We start from the raw sequence: 18,046 nt of genomic DNA on the forward strand, positions 1-18,046 counted from the left end.
CGTAGCCGCAGAGGCCGCGACCGCAGCGCCTCGCCGCCTCTGTAGCGGGGTAGGTCGCGCCCTCTAGACTTGCTTGTCGTGTTTGGGCCGCGCGCCGTTGTGCTGTCGCGGCGCCCGTAGCTGCAGAGGTCACGGCCGCTGCTCTCTCGCCCTGTCTGTAGCCGGGGAGGCCGCACCCGCTAGACTCGCTCCATAGTGCCTGTAGCGGGGGAGGCCGCGCCCGCTGGACTCGCTCCGCAGTGCCTGTAGCGGGGAGGCCTAGCCGATAGCAGATCTAGTGTCTGTGTCCCTTTTGCACAAGTGAATCGAAACCCTAGGTACCGTTGCATTTTAGTCGGTACTTTAGTTGGTAGATATTTCACCATGCAATTGAATCCGTTTGATTTTTTATTTTTTTCATGCCCAGTTGCACAAAGATTTGTTTGCAGTTGGCAACTGCACTATAGTAGTTGCACAGGGAATGTTTTCATTACTCAGTTGCACAACGAGTATCTTGTAGTTGGCAGTTGCACAAATAGTAGTTGCACAACGAGTTTGTGCTTAAACTTGACATTTGTCCAGATACCCAATTGGCAGTTCCAGCTGCATCAGTTGCACACATCAGCTGCATCAGTTGCACACATCAGTTGCCATAAACACATTTTTAGCAGTTATAGGTACAATAGTTGCACACATTCAGGTATCTATGTTCTGCAGGTTTTATACTTGGCATTGAACCAGTTCCCAGCTGGCAGATCTAGATTCAATAGTCGCACACAGCTGGGATATGTGTTCTTGAATTTTTCACTTGGCATTACCATATCTGAGTTGGCAGAACCAGGGTCAATGTTTGGCAAAACCAGGATCCAGTTGGCACGGGATTTTTTGAAATATCTTAGTGGTGGGATGCTGTTTTTTTATGCATTTGTTTAACAAGTTTTGTTAGTGCTTTGAGCTACATTTTTTGTGTGTGTGCAATTAGAATGATTTTGTCGGGACCTGTTTTTCTTCCAATGACAATGGTCGAAGAGGGAGATGCCGGTGGAAGTGGAGAAGAGGTTGTTTTCTATGAGCTCAGAAGGGAGCAAATATGATCGAATATATGTGCTTGTTTTCTTTCCCTTTTTCCTTTTCTGTTTTTGATTTTTGGTTTTTGTTTCTTTTGAGCCATGCAGAGGATTGCATCAAAGTGTATACGGCGGAACAGGAAAAGGCCCGCTCAGCGGGTGCTCGTACCGACCCCGATGATGGTAATGAAGTAGCCCATGAAGTAGGGGTAAGTTTTGAATACGCAATGAGCAATTTTGAGTTTATGTAAAAGAAATTCAATATTTTTATTTTTTTCTTTGTTTTTTTCATGATTTTTTAACACGAGGCCTCATTTTGGTTATTTTGTAGGTGGAGGATGCTACTGCATCCCGTGCTGCAAAGCGAGTCAGAACAAAAAGAAAAGGCAAGTCATCTGATGGGGGTGTCCCAACCTCTGCAGAAGCTGATGAGGTACCTTTTTTTGTACATTTTTATTTTTCAGTTGCAGAGTATGTTGGTACTAGTTGGCACATGTGCTGTTCAGTGTTGCATATGAAAAGCATACACTTGGCTGTTGTGTTTAACCAGTATTTTTTTGCCTTACATTTTTTGTGGTGCAAATTTGAAAGTGCTGTATACTACCATGTCAAATATGAAAAGCGTTGTTTAGTGTTTTTAGTCTTTGTTTTATGATAGATTTTGGAATCTCCTTACCTACCTTCTCAAATTTGAAAGTTGGCACCAATTGAGCACACAACTGCACCAAATCATAATACATTTTTGGACAGGTTTTTTAATTTGAGAGTGTTTACATGTCAGTTGCACAATAAGGTATAGTAGTTGGACAACAATCAACCTGTGGTTGCACAATAATCGACTATGTAATCAGTTGCAGACGTATGTACACTAGTTGCACAATTTGTCTGTATTCATTTCCCTTTTTTTGTCTCAGGTGGGTGAAGTTGGAGTTGAAGGGAACGAAGGAAACGTTCCTCGGTGGCGTTCACAAGCTGGAAGGATTAGGGCATCCCCAGGGAGGTTTGTGAAGGTGAACAATGATTTGGCACCTGTTCAGAGATCTTTCTTATATGAGAAGATGTTAGGAGGTTTGGTAAACCTAGCAGACACACTGCCTTTAGACTTGATGAAGTTCCTAGTCCAGTCATACGACCCAGCCAGTTCAGCTTTGGTATTCCCAGGCAGGGGAACTATTCCAGTAGATGCTGCTAGTGTGCATAGGAACTTTGGTTTACCAAACAGAGGGCCGCGGCTGAAATACATTGTTGAAAAGGAGTCTGTTAAGGCTTTCAATGAGATGTTCAACCACACCGGGCCACCCAAACACCCCACGGTTACCGAATTCACCAAGACAATGAAAGCTATGAAGGGTACAACTGATAACAAGTTCCTCACTGGGTAGCTTGCAGTTGCTTTCAGCACCTTTTTAGCTCCTAAAACAAGTCTCTCTCTGAGCCCACGTTGCTACAACGTTGTGCTAGAACCCGATGTTCTGTTGAAGAGCAATGTGAGCTTATTTGTTGCTGACCACATAAATGAAGCATTCCGCAACATGGGTGAGGACAAGCAAACAGTCTGTTGCTGCCTGTATCATTTGATGGTGAGCTCTAATTAATTGTATTCTGTTAGACATACCTTTTCTAGATGTTTTTTGTGCCTTTTATCACCAATGTTCTTATATGTTTTATTTCCCTTTTTTTGTTTGTCTCTTGGGGATGGTGCATGTATAGATTCTCTACATTGACGCACTTGAGGTTGATGTGCGAATAAGCCACTGCGAAGTTCGATCCAATGCCTATGATAAGAATCTAATCAACAAGATAATGAAAAAGTACTTGATGCCCGGTGTCTTTGGGAAACTTCAAGTGAGTTGGAAATTCTGCTAAAAGTCTGTAATTGCATATGATTCTTTCGCATACCTATAAGTAGTTGCACAAGTCTATATTGATAGTTGGCACATAGACTAAATAGAGTTGCACACATGCTTGTTTCATATTTCCTCTTTACAGTACCACTTCCAGTTGTACTTTCCATAGTAATTTCAGTCAGTTTTTTTTTGCTTCTGAGGGCATGTGGTAGTTGCACAAGTCGATGTTGATAGTTGGCACACAGACTTTATGAACAGTTTGCACACATGCTTGTTTCATTTTTTCCCTTTAAAGTCCCACTTCTCATTTGTGACTTCACATAGTATTTTTAGTTACTTTTTTGCTTCTAGGGCATGTGGTAGTTGGCACACAGACTTGTGACAGTTGCACACATGCTTGTTTCATATTTTCCTTTAAGGTCCCACTTCTCATTTGTGACTTCACATAGTTTTTTCACTTACTTTTTGTGCTTCTAGGGCATGTGGTAGTTGCCCATATATTAAGTCTTTTTCCTTTTTAGATCCAGACAATATAGACTTGTTATTGTTGAAGTTATTGTTGTAAAATGATCCTTTCTTTCTGTGAACAGCTCAAGGAGCAGTATAGAAGCAAAGAGGATTCAACACTCTTCGGAGGATTACTGCAGGCAGAAGCGTTTGTGGCATCAAAGGTTCCAATGAGTTACAATCCCCATGTGAGTTATCCTTTTTGCTCACCCACACTTTTTTTATTAGAATAAAAATCATGATTTTTTGTTGGTTTTACTTTTTCCGTGCCCAATGCATGCATGAGTTGCACATAATTATTATCTCACCTTTTTTCTAATTGAAATCAAACATATGTTTTCACTTACACAGATTCCACAACTCCTAGCTACAAAATATGCTTCTTTTTTACTCCCTGCTAACTTACCCCTCTCCAGTTGCACACTTTTAGCATCTCAGTTGCACACTACTTTCATATACTTTCACCAAACTTAGGTTTGGAGTTGAGCAGATATATACTTTGATATACTTTCATTATCTCATTTTTTTCTGTTTTAAATTTTAATTTTTGTTTTTACTCTAATGTTATGCAGAAGAAGTTCAAGTTAGCAGGTATGGTTCATGATCTATATAAAGGAATATCAGACAATCTTGGCAACTTCATCGAAGGTTTTGCCAAGCTTGATGAAGAGGAACCAGATTTGTCTGCTCTCAAGGGCCCGTTAAGTGATCAAACAAAGGGTCAAAGCTCACACACTAGGCGACGGAAGCGTCAATCTACTGCCAAGCAATCAGAAGAGGCGGAGGGAAGTGAAGAAGAAGAATTTGTAGAGGAAAGTGAGTCAGAGGAAGAAGATGTTGACCCGGGAGTTGGCAATGATTCTGAAGAAGAAGAGGAGGATCAAGAGGGAAGGAATGATGAAGAACGTGATGATGACAGTGACAACGATGATGATGATGACAGTGAGGATGATGCTGACAACAATGAAGACAATGAAGAATCCGGTAATGATGAAGTGGAAGAGGAAGAGGAAAAAGATGGAACAGGCAAGGGGGAAGGTGAGGATGTCGAGAACGTTGACAGAGATGAGCAAGGAAAGGATGGGGGCAGTGATGACAGCGAGGAAACACATGACGATGACAGAGGGGCCTTTGATGGAGGTAGTGACAGTGGGAAGGATGATGATGATGATGGTATGGGTGGCGGTGACAGCAGTTCAAAGAGGGCAAACACTTCTGGAGATGGAGGAAATAGTAGCAGTAGAAACTCAATTGATGATAGTGTAACTCTACAGTTTTTCATCCAAAAGGACATGCGTCTGAAGGGTGAAGATCTGAAATCAGTTGGAACCGAAGCAGCTGTGCCAGAGGAAAGTTTCTCATTATTTGACTTGTGTAGATCAGAGCCAGCAATCCCCAACAAATTTGATATCCCTTTGCTGGAAACTCATGCAATCTTTGACATGAAAGAGAAGGATAATACCTTTGAAAAAATCATAAACGATGCAGTACAAAGCTCCGAGGAAGAAATGAAAGAGGCAGGAAAGGGTTTGGACTGGATTGGCTCAAAAACCATGATTGACAAGATATTGAAGAGAGGTCCTGTATTTGAAGATGCTTCATCAAGGTGGTAGCAAGAGGATGGCAGCATCCCCACCGCGCCCACCCACTGTCCCAAAGCGCAAGAAGCTCATGACACTTAGCAAGAACCTGGTGTTGGGTCAACTAAAAGATAAGATTCCTGGTATGGGAGAGAAAAATTCAAAGAACGAAAGAAAATCAAAGGGAAAGGAAGTTGTCAGTGTCAAAACCGGCGGATCTCGGGTAGGGGGTCCCGAACTGTGCGTCTAAGGCTAATGGTAATAGGAGGCGGGGGACACGATGTTTACCCAGGTTCAGGCCCTCTCTATGGAGGTAATACCCTACTTCCTGCTTGATTGATCTTGATGATATGAGTATTACAAGAGTTGATCTACCACGAGATCGTAGAGGCTAACCCTAGAAGCTAGCCTATGATTATGATTGTTCTTGTCCTATGGACTAAACCCTCCGATTTATATAGACACCGGAGGGGGCTAGGGTTACACAGAGTCGGTTACAGAGAAGGAAATCTACATATCCAAATCGCCAAGCTTGCCTTCCACGCAATGGAGAGTCCCATCCGGACACGGGACGAAGTCTTCTATCTTGTATCTTCATAGTCCAATAGTACAACTAAAGTATATAGTCCGCCTATCCGAGGACCCCTTAATCCAGGACTCCCTCAGTAGCCCCTGAACCAGGCTTCAATGACGAGCGAGTCCGGCGCGCAGATTGTCTTCGGCATTGCAAGGCGGGTTCCTTCTCCGAATACTGCAAAGTAGATCTGAAACACAAGAATCGTGTCCGGCTCTGCAAAACAAATTCCAAATACCACTGTAGAGAGTATAATATTTCATGAATTTAATCTGCCGACAGTTTCTTCATAGCGTGACATCACACTGCGGCTCGGTTATTATTCGAACCATTTTATCAGCCTGCCATGACATGTTTCGTGAGGCGGTTTTATTGACACGTATTATCAAAGCAGAGATCGTGTCCCCTTATCACGGGATTCTCATCAATACGGGCGTGGGTAACCCAACCGCGCCATTAGCACGATGCCTGGGGAATACGCGAGTTTTAGGGCATGTGAGGAGGCGCATCATCTGTCTTTATAAAGGGATAAGAACTTCCCTCTCTCACCCACGCCTTCTCCTTCCTCTACTCATCCATTCTCGAGCTCCAACACCCAAGCCTTCGCATTCTCCGCCCGCAAGAGCACTCCAAAAATGTCCAGATCCGGAGCTGGAGGCAAGTGGATGGCCTCCACTATCCGGGAGAAGGATATAAAGAAACTTTGGGAGGCCGGGTATCTGGCCAAGATGATTGGACACCGTCTCCCGATGGCGGGACAGATCGTCCATACCCCGGAACCCCATGAGAGGGCCGTATTCCTCCCTCACTTTGTCCACGGGTTGGGGTTTCCCCTCCACCCATTCATTCGCGGCATCATGTATTACTATGGGATCGATTTCCATGATCTATCCCCCAATTCTTTCCTCAACATCTCGACGTTCATCGTCGTGTGCGAGGCCTTCCTCCGCATCTCTCCACACTTCGGGTTGTGGCTGAAGATTTTCAATGTGAAGGCCAAGGTGGTGGGCGGCGAGCATGCCGAGTGTGGAGGCGCCATGGTGAGCAAGATGCCCAACGTCGCATGGCCATCAGGTACATTTCATGATTCTGCCAAAGGGTGGCAGCAACAATGGTTCTATGTCAATGAGCCACGCGGCGCCAAATGGGCCGCGGCTCCCGGATTCCGATCCGGAGCCCCGTTGCGGCTTACGTCCTGGCCCGAGAAGGGCCTAGACTGGTCTTCGTCAAACGAATTGGCAACGCTCTAGGCGCGTGTCAAGAGCATGGGAGACAAGAACATCAAACTTGTTGACGTAGTCCAAGTGATGTTGGTTCGTCGGATTCTCCCATGCCAACACAGGGCTTGCAATTTATGGGAATTTGACCCAGCCAAGCACCAGACCCTGACGGAGCTCTTCGGCACAACGCACGAAGATATCTGGAAGGTGCTCTTCAAGTCCGGCAAATCGTGGCCGGACTCGGCCGAGGACCGTGGGTACAAACTGTCCTGTCCCACAAGTTCGGTAAGTTTTCAGAATTAACAAAACGTACGCTTCAGCCACATATTTTAAAGAAAATGCTTAACATATTTTCCGACAATTCTCCCAGGGCTGGCCGAAGAAAGGCGGAGGGGATCTACTGTTCGGGCCCACTGCCAGAAGAGCAAGTCAGCCCACTTCTAATGAAGATGCTGGTCCCGGCGCCTTATAAGGTGCCTAAGAAGAAGGCCGAGAAGAAGGCCAAAGAGACCAGGGGCAGCCTTCGTTGCAGGGGTACTTCGGACAAAGTGTCCGAAGACTCGGAGGCCCGCTCTTCCTCTGATGAAGACGAGGAAAAGGAGGAAAGCCAATCCCCCCCCCCCCAGCGAGGGGGAGAAAGAAAAGGACGGCCTCCAAACGCTTGGAGGCCAAGTCGTCTAAGAGGGGGAAAGCCTCCTCCGTAGATGATTCCACCACCGCCATCGACAGTAGCCCGGAGTGGGATCCCAGGGTCCAGCCCCTGGTTAAATCGTGAGTACATAAAATCTGAATACATTAACATATCCGGACTCATTATCACACAATGTTAATGTATTGAGCCACGCAAATTGCAGCCCAGCCAGGTCCCGCGCCGAGCAGTCCTCGTCGGAGGATTCACTAGGTTCGGGCGCGAGGGATAGCGGAACTCCTCCGACGGCCACCTCCCCCAAACATGTAGACGACATCGAAGTGTTGTCCCAAATGGGCCCAGGCCAAGGAGGGGCTGGAAAGACCGTTCGAGCGGCGCCAAAGGATCAAACCCCGGCGGCCGGCCACATGGGGGAGGAGACCCCCATGAATACTGATGGCGGGGGTCTTCTTGAATTCGGCCCCCAGCCGGACACAACTCCGGAGACCATCACGGCTTCGGAGTCAGGCAGGAAACCTTCTTCAACAGAAGGGGGTGCGCCTGTTCCACCGGCGACCTCTGTACAGCCAGAGGTGTCGAATACTTTATCGACAGCGTTAAAGAACGCTTACATCATTGAAGAACACCGCGCCCTTATGGGTGCGGTGATTGAGAAGATTCAGTCTGCGGAAAGCAGGCTGATTGAAGCCTGCACCAGCCTTTTAACAGGATTTGAGGTAAGTGGCGAGGCTTGAAGAGTGTCATAGTATATATAGTAGCCCCTGATACACTGTTCGGTGTTCGAAAAGAAAAGCCGGATAGAGGACCGAATATATGCTCGCATGAGACTTACCATGCGACACCCTTATTTATTATTATGTTTTGTCTAAGCAGGTATCTTTATTGACTGCCACTTCTCATACTGCGGAAGTCTCTAGACTGAAGCAGCGTCTGGAACAGGCCGAAGAAGAGCTCGGCCAAGTGAAGAGGCAGTTAGAGGATAATCAAGGTATGTGAAACCTTGTTTTGTTTCAGTATCAGTCAATGATTGATTGTGACGAAAAAACATCATGATGTGTGCCAGGAGCAACGTCCGAAGTCGAGGCTCTTAAGAAGGCGGTGGCCGCAGCCGAAAAGAGGGCAGCCAAGGAGCAGGCCGATCGTGAAAAACACGAGGCCAGGGTCGCTAAAGTTCAACAAGAACTCCAGGAAGCTGTGAAGAGGTGCGAGACCTTGGAGTAGAGCTTGTTGGATAAAGAATCCGAACTCAGCAAGGCTCATCAAGCCGCACGCGATGCCCAGGATGAGTCCCAAGGCGCCCTCCAGGAAATCCAGGAGCCAGAAAGATCTCGGCGCGTAAGGCTTTTTTTATGCAAAGCAAGTATGTGAAGGAAAGATTCCTGTTGCTAACCCGAATTCGGGACTCTCCAGGGGCGTTTGCGGATTTGCCGCACAACATATCTGATGCCGCACAATTCTATCGAGCCGAAGAAGGGAGTTCCACGGAGAAACTATTCTGGTCGCAATAGCTTGCGCCAGAACATCCTGTGCCCTTTATCAATCAGCTGAAACAGCTGGTCGAGCTGCATAGGGCGGCCGAACTTGCCATAAAGGACTTAATTATTTGGCTATGGACCGCTGAAGCAATTCCTAGCAGCTACTTCGGGCCTGTGAAGCGGCTGGTTAGCGCCTGTCCTCGAATTGATGTGATCAAGCGGTCGGTCTGTATTGAAGGTGCCCGAATGGCTTTTGCCTGCGTTAAGGTGCACTCGCTAAAGATGGACGCTGTTAAGCTGATGAACGAAGGATCACCCGAAGGGAAGAAGCACCGCAAACCTGAATTGTACTACGAAGGTTTCTTGGAGGGATCACACCTTGTGGTGGAACATTGTGCCAAGGACATTATTTTCCCACGAATATATTCATGTTGTCCGGCGTTGTAATATGAAACAAGGATACTATGTAGTGCTTCTCTTTTAATAATTTTACCTCCTGTGCGGCCATTATTTATATTAATTCTGAGAGTTGGCCAGTCGTCGGCTTCTGCCCCCACGTAGGAAGTACGGGGGTGTTCGGGATAAATCCAAACACTCTTTACCCCAATTTTGGGTCCTTTAAGGAGGTGTTCGGTGCAATGAACCAGGCAATCGGACTATAAGGCTTTATCACCCTCACTTAGCCATAAGAATTTGACAAAATAAAGGTAGGCGCATCCCCTAGTGTTCGGAAGACCGGACTAGGGGCTCTATCAGCACCTGATCGGAGAAAACCGATCCATCGCACACTGCATTAGTTATCGCATAATGCGGAAGAAATCTTTATGGATTTTGAGACCTCTCGAACAGCTACCAGCTCTCGCCGCATCATGACAGTTAGTTTTCGGCTTTCTCTACCGAGGTGCTTGTCCGGAAGAATCGGGACACAATCGCAGTAGTTCTCCCTGTGATGCCTTAGCCGATATAGCGAAACGTAAGGTGGCAAAACACGGGAGCCGGGCAAACCCAACATTTGACCAAAGACATGATTCAGAGCTGATGCATATAATTCTATAAGTTCGGGGTGCCGAACAGCCATGAAGGTGTTCGGACTTGCCTGCCGTATTGTGGGTACAGTGAAGCCCCTGGCATATTAAAGCGTACCAAAGTGTACGGCTGCTACTTGACAAAGAATATCAAGAAAAAGAAACGGCAAGTGAATGCCATATGAAGCCACCGTTTTGTAATTGAATAATACGTCAAAGCGTATGAGTACAAGTAGTGCGATAAAAAGGGAATATGACTTCGAAACCTGCTGGGGCCAGGGCGGGAGCTGCATGCGGATCCGGATAATAGTAGGATGGTCGTTGAGGGAAATATCTAGGGATTCCCCTGCGCGTTCGAGCTGTCTCCCGCCGCGATGTGTCCGTCCCTTCATAGGTCCGATCGCCAGGTCGCCGGTGATGGCCTAGGAAAAAAGTGAACCTGAAAGAAAATACAAAAAATGTTTGTGTGTCCCCTAGCGATTGATTCGTATTGCGGGACACCACCTTGCTGCGCCTTCGTCTATTGCCGAAGTGGTTAGTTGAGCTCTTGACGAGCTGGGCTATCACGCCATGAGGTAGTTCAGACTCTTTTGACAATGTCCGGGAACTTGGCCGTCAAATTAATGCTTGATTGAAAGAGGCCGCTCTGTTCGTCTGCTGTTAGGGCAGTGATGTGCTCTTCGGTGCGGAGGGAGCATTCAGTGTTTCCATTGATTGTTATGACGCCATCTGGACCAGGCATCTTAAACTTAAGATAAGCATAATGTGGCACCGCATTGAATCGAACGAATGTGGTTCGTCCAAGCAGTGCATGATAACCACTACGGAAGGGGATGATGTCAAAGATTAACTCTTCGCTTCTGAAATTATCTGGGGATCCAAAGACCACTTCCAGTGTGATTGAGCCTGTACAACACGCCTCTACACCTGGTATGACACCTTTAAAGGTGGTTTAGTCGGTTTGATCCTTGAAGGATCTATGCCCATCTTGCGTACTGTATCCTGATAAAGCAGGTTCACGCTGCTGCCTCCATCCATGAGGACTCGAGTGAGGTGAAATCCATCGATTATTGAGTCAAGGAACAGTGCGGCTGAGCCACCTTGACGGGTATTGGTCGAATGATCCTTGCTATCAAAGGTGATCGAGCCGGACGACCATGGGTTGTACTTTGGGGCGACTGGTTCCATCGCGTAAACATCCCTGAGTACACGCCTCCGCTCCTGCTTGGGAATGTGGGTGGCTTATATCATATTAACCGTTTTGATTTGCGGAGGGAATGTAACGCCTCGGATCCGATGTGCCAGGTGTCTGCCAGTTATTCGCCGTCGTTGCCATGTCATTTGCTTGCGTGTTGAATTTCATCATGTCATCATGTGCATTTCATTTTGCATACGTGTTCGTCTCATGCATCCAAGCCTTTTCCCCGTTGTCCGTTTTGCAATCTGGCGCTCCTATGTCCTCCGGCGTCCCCCTCTTCTCTCTTTTCGTGAGTGGGTGTTAAACTTTCTTGGAATGGCCCGAGGCTTGCCAAGTGGCCTTGGTATACCACCGGTAGACCGCCTGTCAAGTTTCGTGCAATTTGGAGGTCGTTTGGTACTCCAACGGTTAACCAGGTAACCGTAAAGCCCCTTTCTCTTTGCAGCCCAACACCCCTTCCAAAGTGGCCCAAAACCCATCTACCTATAAAAACCGCTCCTCATTTGGACTCTCCTAGCTCCCTCTACCTATAAAAACGTCTTCCCCTTCCCATTTTCGGATCAATTCCCCCTGAAACCCTATTTTTCCCCTCCGCACCGCGCCGGACATGTCCGGACCGGTCCGGACACGTCCAGCCGCCGCCGCCTCAGCCAATCTGGTCGTGCCACGTGTCGCCGCCGCCTCCCTCCGCCGCGGGCCCGCCGAGCCCGAGGCCAGCCCGCTCGGCCCGTCCCGCCGCGGCCCGGACCCGCGCGCCCCGCCGCCGTTCGCCGCCGCCGCTCGGCCGGCACTCGCCTCCGCCAGAGCCTCCCCTCACCGGCGCCGCCGCCCGCGCCCGCCGGGAGCTCCTCCGCCGCCGGCGCGCCGCTCCTCGTCGGCCTCGCCATCCGCCGCCGGCGCGGCCCTGCAAGCTCGCCAGCGCCCCTTCTTCGCCCTGCCGCGCCGCCTCGGACCTCCCCGAGGTCCTCCGCGCCGGTGCGCCCCTCCTCCGGCGACCGCACCTCCCTCCGGCCTCCTCCGCGCCCCGTGCCGCTCGCCGGAGTTCACCTCGCCGGAGCTCCGGACGGATCCGAGGGAGTGGACGAGATCCACCACTCCCTCGAACTAAACGGCGCCTCGTCCTGGATCCCCTCATCCCGGAACGTCCTCGTCCATGTTTTTCGCGGGGTATAATTCCACTAAGTCCCAGATTGTTGTAATTTTCATGCCCTGTTCATCATGCCGTATCTCTGCATCCGTAGCTCCGTTTCATGCGTGTAATACGTCAAATTGTTCACCTCAATGAGTACATCATTTCATTCCATTGCAACATATTCATTTGAGGTCATCTTGATGCCTGAATCATCGTGGTAAGAGTGCTTCATAATGTTTTCTGCTGTCTGTTAACAGAACGAGCTCTTTTGTCATTTTTGCCATGATTGATGTGTGCATCCTATGGGGTTGATGTCTTCATGTGTTTTGAACTATGCCATGTCTTCTCTACAGTGGTGTATGCCATGTATTTGTGTGATCAATGTGATGACTAGAACAAGCATGAAAACTAGGCATCATGATGTTGCTGTTTTAGTCCCTGTTCTGCTGTTATTTTGATGCCATGTAAACTTGATGCTACAGAGAGATCCATGCATATTTTGAGATACTTCAGTAAGGGTGTTTTGAACATGTGGTTATGGTCTATCCATTAATGCCCTTGGTTGCAATTATGGAGTAGTCTAGCATGTCCTTTTCGTGCTCTACTTTTGCTTCAAAATGTTTCCTGGCAGATTGTTTACGTGTTATTCAATTTGGCCAAGCTTGTTGTAGTTGATCCTTGCATGCTATGGACTTGTTCTTGCCTTGGTTTGTTACACAAACATGTCTTCTTGATGATGCTATGCTTATCTTGTCATGCAATGACTTGTGGTGAGTGAATCGAGCTTGTTAAGTAGTGTTCATGATGTTGCTGTTTTGCTAGGCTGAATCTGTTATTTCGCGATGCTATGTAAACCTGCTTCTACAAATGATTCTATGCATAATCTGGAGATGTTCTATAAACATGTTTTGATCTACATGTCATCCTCTAACCATTCATGCCCCTGGTTGTATTTATAGGTTGCTGTAGCTTGTTCATATCTTGCTCCAAAGTTGCTTCATAATGTTGCTGTCAGCCTGTTTACATTAAGTTCAGTTGTTACCGTGGTTGTTCCTAGTGTTTCATGCACCCTATGACCTTGATATTGCCATGCTTAACTTCACAAACATGCCTTATTATTGTTGGTTGCCTTGCCATGCCATGTAATGCTTTGTGGTGAGTGGTACAAGCTCATCTACATGCCTTCATAATTATGTTCCTGCCATGTTTGAATCTGTATTATAACTTGCTATGTTTACGTGGGTGCCATCATATTTTCTGATCCTTTTTGGCTTATGGTAAGTAAAGGACTTTTGATCTATGCAATTAGTAGATTCATGCCATGCCTTTGTTTGCCATGATAAGTTCCTGTAACATGTTGTTTGATAGCTCTAAACATTGCATCATGATGTTATTTTCTGCAAAGTCTGAAATCTAACATATAAAGCCTGCTAGAGTACCCGCGATTCTAGCGGCATCGCTCGCGCGCGACATCGTGGTCCACCCGATCGAGCTGCTACAGTTGTTTTTTGGCTGCTGGCGGCTGGTCAGCCGTCCGCTTTTTTTCACTTTCATTCCTGATTCTGGAGAGGATGGCAGGTGGGGCTCGATAGACGTGGGGCCGCGGAGTCAATGTGACTTTACTTCATCTTTTGGTACGTGAAGTCTGCATCGCGTGCTCGCCAATCGTGATCTGGGTAAAAGCAAACCCTATCCCACGAGCCAATCCCGCAGCAGCCTCCCCGCTTCCTCCGCACCTCGCCCCGTGAGCCTCGCTCCCCTCCGCCGCCTCCTCTCCTTCACTTTTCTCTCTGGCGGTGCCAGCAAAGGAGATGCACATGGGCGATGGATCCGTGCCAGAGAAGAGCAGCGGGGACTGCGCTCCGGTAGCGATGGGGTGCAGCCGCAGGGAAGACCGTGCCGCCGCCCTTTCCTTCCTCCATCCCCGCCCCTGCCACGAGCCCCTTCTCTTCCCCTTCCATACTGGCCTCTGCCGCTCTCCTCGTTGGGCATCGCTCCAGGTTGCGGAGGACGGTTTGCAGCCTGTGCAGTTGAGGTGAGGAACAGAGGTGGGGAAGGAGCAGCGATGGGGAAGAGGTTGTGTGCGTTGTGGGAAGCAGCTTGTTGAAGAGCGCTGACTGGCCAGGGGATAAGAGCAGGAGGTAAAAACCCTAGATGCCATCCTCTCATCCGGGCTGCATCCCCATGTTTCCCGTTGCCCTTTCTCCTCCCCATTGCTCTGCTTATTCCCCTGATTTTTCTTTTCCATTTCCCCCCTTGGTTTGACTAGGCGGTTTATAGGGTGATCCAATTTTTATTTGCAGGCGCTAATCTTGCTGCAAGTTGTTGGTTGGGTCTCTTTCTCCCTAGGGAAGGCATAGTAGACCTCGGGGCAATCAAGGATCTTGCGGTGGCTATAGTGATGCCCCCGTCATCTCATCCCTCTTTCTATGTGCTTCTCTCCATGGACAACATCGCCATGGCCAGATCGATGGTTAAAGCCGTAGGTGAAATATATTTCTCTCTTTATTACTCATTTGTGACAAGCACACTCTTCCTTGATTCGATTTTCTTCAGGATGTGATTATTTACTGTTTTTCTCTTGATGCATCATTTTCCCTTGATTAAGTTTAGAAGATGGCACTTGTTGCCGGCGGGATCTCGAGGAACATGTGACCTCCATGCGTTCGCTGCCAGACGGTATGGCAGGGAGGGGTAGCTTCTACAGCGGTGTTTCTTGGGGAACCCTGGGCAGCCGACATTCAGGTCTCCTACTAAATATCCTCCTCGCCGCCACGGGTGCACGCCATGTCTTCCACCCTGACCTGTAAGTTGCGTCCCACCCATCCCCATCTCTCTCTCTCTCTCTCTCTCTCTCTCTCTTATTTATGTTGTCTGATTGAATGATTATGGTGATCTCATGATTGTGGAAGATTTCTTGCTCTTCTGGGCTTGTGGAAGTGTGGCTGCTTATGGAGGTTGATTGATTTGGTTGGTTCCATAGGATCCCAACCCGAGGAGAGTGATGGTTTGGAGATGGCTAGGTATTATGTGATAGATTCAGACATCTTATTTGTTGGATGTGTATTTATTTTTAAATAGGAAATATGTTCTTGTTTGATTGCTCTACAAGATCTCAAATAGTCAGCTACCATCATTCGTAAATCAAAGGAAGGATTACCGCACTTGCTGTTATGATATGTGCTAATAATGAATTGAAAACATGAAAATTGTAACCTGAAGGTTTGAGCGTTGTCACCTGACCTTTTCTGTTTATAATGAACACCAGGGTATAAATCTTCAAGTACCTTTCTTGTTTAATCTTGTGGTCGATTAGCTTGCAGCCCTTGGTAGCACTAAGGCTTCACTGGCATCATTTACAACCCTATTGGCTCTCTTTGCAGGGGCCTGTGGGGCTTCAACCAGACTGGCAGCAACCCGGGAAGGGCCCAACAGGCGCGTCCAGGCAGGACAGGCTTGGGGAGATGGCGGACACCCGAATTTCTCCGATCGATCCATGTTCTGGACAGGGCCATGGAAACGCAGGCGAGGGGCGTAGGCAAGCGACCCTCTGCAGCCACGCGTTGACAGTTAGAAGGCGTATCACTCCTCCCACCTTTGCTTTTGCTAATATGTGCTAGGTCCACTAATTTAGCTCATTAACTTGCTTCACTGTTGTGTAGATGCAAAACTTGTTTTTCCTTTTGCTAAATTTGTCACTATTTTTCATTTCTGCTCATTATGATCTAACCAAAGCGACTCGATGGATTTGAGGCTCTCGTGCATGTCTGGTTTGGACATGCCCTTATTTTTTACCAAATCACTAAACTAAACTGTATAATTAAAATAGACCCCCTCCTTTCCAACACCTTGTATATTATTAGAGCGGGCAACAACATGTTATCATATTTGGTTTCTTGTGAGCAGCACTTCAGTTTAGATTGCCATGTACTCTTTGGTATATAGCATTTTTGCTCACACCTATTGCCTATTTCGCATATAAAGATGGTTTTCTTTGGAGAGGAATTAGATAAGGCCCATATAGTCGAGAAGCAAGGGCAAGGATCATAGGGAAAATAAAGGTACAATGCTCCCAATATATTTTACCTTTTCGGCGAAGTTTTGGTGCTTGCGCAAGAAAATAACACCATCATTATACCTACTACTCATTTTTTATTCAGGAAATTAGCCATAAGTAGGAAAAGCCAACTAATTGTAATTTCTCTATTGCAGAGGTGAAATTACTACTACTTTTCGAAAGCTTTTTTTGATGCATGTTCCCCTTTCTTAATCTTCTATTTGTTCAAATGTACATACCTGTGCTTATAATCATTATTACACTTGGTTCTACTGCAAGAGCATACTTTATCTTTCCATTTCCATCAATCCATCTTGATGTGTGATCGGGTCATTGTGTGATGCTGTTAGCTATTGATATGGTGTCTACTTACGTCTGTTCATAAGTACACCCTTTGTCTATTGTTCGTTTGAGACATATAGCCAGCACAAGAAAAATCTGTTGATGAGTCCTTAGCTAGCTTTTGATATTTTAGTCCTTTGGCCTTGTTCACACAGAGCTCCAGAATAAGGGAACTAGAAATAACCGATTCTTGTCCCCAAAAAACAGCTAGGTTTTCATAGACCTTCATTATTATATGCTTTTGCTTTTGCTGCATTCGTTCTTTCAGGTTGTTTCATTATTTTTCCATGTTAGCTTTAGGATGCCCAATGTATTTCAGTTCATATGTACGTGTATTGTGTATGGTTTATTTGTCCTATCTGCCGGTGTCTGAGCATGACAAGCAGCAAAGAGGGAGGGGGGATTTTTCAAATACAAAGCAAAATGTGCACAAAATAGATGTGGCTCACAATGTCATAGCATAGACTGGAACAAAATATACATTGTATATACTCCCTCCGGCCCAAAATTCTTGTCTTAGGTTTGTCTAGATACGGGTGTATCTAATACTAAAATGTGACTTGATACATCCATATTTAGACAAATCTAAGACAAGAATTTTGGGACTGGGGGAATATATCATTACTACTATTATCCAGTGCTCATGATTCATGTTCACATAGATACTGTACATGGTAACAACAACATACCTGATATTGTGGATAATGACTACTCCAGTGCCACAACTTTAGAATACATAAGACTGGTCAAAAGTGCTCCATTGCCTCAACTGTAGAATACACCGGACTGGCCAAAAGTTGTCCATAGCCACAACTGTAGAATACATGTCACAGTTTGACCTTCATACTCTCAATTTGAAGCTTCAGATCATCCTGTTGAGCCAAAAAATATCATAAATTGCACATTCATTTGGGTAAACATGTATGCTTTCATGTAGTGATATTTTGCTTTGGTAGTGTGCATCGTATGATGCTGAGGCCTAGAGATGAACCCTTCCATCATCTTAAAAGAAAAAAAACTTGTACCCAATAGAATGAAATGTTTTTCCCTAGGGTGAAACGGCTACCTGGTCATGAGAATGCCCAAGGTCTGTTGCAGTTTCTGAAACTGCTGCCTGTAGATCAGAGATATCTCGGAAGCTATCCCCTGGAAGCTCCTATAAACTGAATCCCCACTGCTGCTGCTACTGATGTGATTGATTGTGAATTTGTCTTCAGGGTTGTATCAACATGGTAAGAGATCTCGCTGCCAGCACTGCCTGAAGGGCTAGCTTCAGGATTGACCTGTTTATATTTACGAGTGTGTGATCACGTTGCGATGGCAGAGATGACTGGCGGAATAATACAGCTGACGTTCCATTTCTGTCAGCCCACTCTGCTGTAGACAGAATAGTT

The 18,046-nt window shown here is 46.7% G+C and overlaps 1 pseudogene; it reads left to right on the plus strand.

Annotated features, from left to right (window-relative positions):
* Positions 1-998: 998 nt before the first annotated feature.
* On the plus strand, positions 999-5,013 carry LOC123067632 (uncharacterized; annotated as a pseudogene).
* Positions 5,014-18,046: the final 13,033 nt, after the last annotated feature.

This window comes from Triticum aestivum, chromosome 3B (genome assembly GCF_018294505.1).
Source record: "Triticum aestivum cultivar Chinese Spring chromosome 3B, IWGSC CS RefSeq v2.1, whole genome shotgun sequence".
Taxonomy (NCBI): Eukaryota; Viridiplantae; Streptophyta; class Magnoliopsida; order Poales; family Poaceae; genus Triticum; species Triticum aestivum.